Below are 2,450 nucleotides of genomic sequence, written 5' to 3'. Positions count from 1 at the left end.
CCCAACGAGATGGATTGGCCAAGTGGCAGCATCAATGGACTCAAGTGTGGCAACAGTAGTGAGGCTGGCCCAGGATCAGGCAGTGTTTCATTCTGCTGTGCATGGGGTCGCTATGAGTCGGTACTGACTCAATGGCACCTAACAACAACAACAACATATTAAATGACTAATCATGTGATTCTTGTGCTATTGAAAGAGAGTCATATGAAAGTGTAATAGGGGGAAAATTCTCTAGGGTTGGGAAGGTATCCTTGAATTAACATCTGAGATGAGCTCTGAAGGATAAGTAGGAATTCATTAGGCAAAGAGAAGGAATGAGGCTGTTCTAGATGGAGACAGTAACCCATTGTTGTCAAGGCTATTTTGATTCACAGCAACCCAAAGGACAGAGTAGAATGTACCCGAAGGTTTCTATAAATCTTTTAGGAAGCATACTGCCTTCCTATTACTCCACTCGATCTTTCTGTCCCTACGACCCAATCACCCAATATATGAGGTTAAGTAAAAAAATATTGTTATATTCTACTTTTATGAGTAGCATCTGAGATCTTAAAAGCTCATGAGCGGGCCATCTAAAGTGCAACAATCAGTCTCTCCCTGTGTAGAGAAAAGAAGAGTAAAGAAAATTGAAGATGCTTGGAATCAATTAAACCAATGGACTAATGGAACATGTGAACATCAGTCTCCACAACCCTGAGACCAAAAGAACTGTATGTAGCCTGACTACTACTACCTACTCTTTGGAAAGGGATTACATTAGAAGGTCCTGAATAAAATAGGAGAAATGTGGAACAAAAGTCAAAATTATAAGAAAGAATAGACTTACTGGTCAGGAGGAGCCTGAGATTATGACTCTTGGTCACCTTTCAGGTCTAGAACTGAACTCACCCTCATGGCTCAATTTTTGTCAAGCAGCAGATACCTATATAGGGGGACAACAACATTAGCGAGGTATGCACACTATGGGTTGATCAGCCATTCAAACTCAAAAGGTCAGCATTTACCTAAGGACAGAATTCAGAAGGAAAGGTTGGATTGATTGGAAACAAGAATCATAGGGAGAAAGTGGGATAATTAGTGTTACATGAAGGGGACTGTAATCACTGACATGAAGTATAAGATTTGTTGAATGTAAAATAGATGATCTGCTCTGAAGATTTACTCAATTCACAACAATATGTTTTTTAAAATATTACTACAAAAGCAGAAGCCTTTATTAAACAAAAATATGAAAATGTGAATCTGTTTCTCAATGTATCCTCCGTCTATAACCATACATGTCTGTCTAGCCTTTCCCTGAAGAATTCTGTGCTTTTCAAGTTATATGACATCAAAATGTTAGTTTTAGCATCCTTGAGGTAGTACAATCATGTTCCTTTGAAATGTTCTTTGCATTTGGGGAACAAAAAGAAGTTTGAAGGGGCAAGATCAGGACTGTAGGGTGATGTAGTAAATTTTCCCAATGAATTTCTCATAGGACAGCTCTTGTTACTTTCAAAGAACAATCAGGTGCATTTATACGAAGGGAAAAAATCTCATGGCAACTTTCCTGGCATTTTTCTCACCAACATAGTTTTCCATTTTCTTAAAATTTCTTCATAATGAACCCCCATGGTCATCCTGTGTCCTTCATGAAAATCTATCAAGTGAACTCCTTTGGGATGCCCCGCAAAAAATAGTCGCCACAACCTTCTGAGCTCACCTTTCTGCCTTGAATCTACCTGACCCAGCACATTCCCTTGGAAGCCACTGTTTTTGATTGGACCATTTTTTTTTAAAGCATGACTTTAATGAGATGAAGACAAGTGTTACTACTTAAAGAGCTTGTCTACAATCATCCACTGATCACAGAGACATGTTTAAATACATTTTGTTTGGAATAGGTCTGTGCATGTATGAACTGAAACCTTCGTAGCTATACTTGACGGCTTCGCTTGTTTTGTACATTACCGTGAAAGGGATAGAATAATTATAACAGAATTCCCATTTGGAAAGGGGTGGGTGGGAGATATACAATAGTCACTACTCTCTAGCTATAGAACTAAGATTAGGAATCATGCAAATGATCATCTCTGCAATGTTCAACAGCACTGCTGTCATAAACGGGTATGCATTATATGCATCACATACTGTTAAGACAGACATCAGAAAGTCATTGTTTTAAAAACACAGCATCAATCACTTTCATGAATTTTGAAAGGTAAACATCCACTTATATCACATCATCAAGCTATATGTCTGCAGAGACTAGAAAAGAGATTTTAAGGGGGAAGGCATTTTAAAGAATTAACTTCATGGTTACCTTTGGTCATTTTATTTATAAATTAGTTAATGCAGTCTGTTGTTGTTAGGTGCCATCAAGTCTGTATTGACTCATAGCAACTCTACGCAAAACAGAACAAAACACTGCCCAGTTCTGGGACAACACCTGAACCCATCGCTGATACCAC

Source organism: Chrysochloris asiatica, unplaced genomic scaffold (genome assembly GCF_000296735.1).
Source record: "Chrysochloris asiatica unplaced genomic scaffold, ChrAsi1.0 scaffold00085, whole genome shotgun sequence".
Lineage (NCBI taxonomy): Eukaryota > Metazoa > Chordata > Mammalia > Afrosoricida > Chrysochloridae > Chrysochloris > Chrysochloris asiatica.
This window is presented reverse-complemented; position numbering follows the sequence as displayed.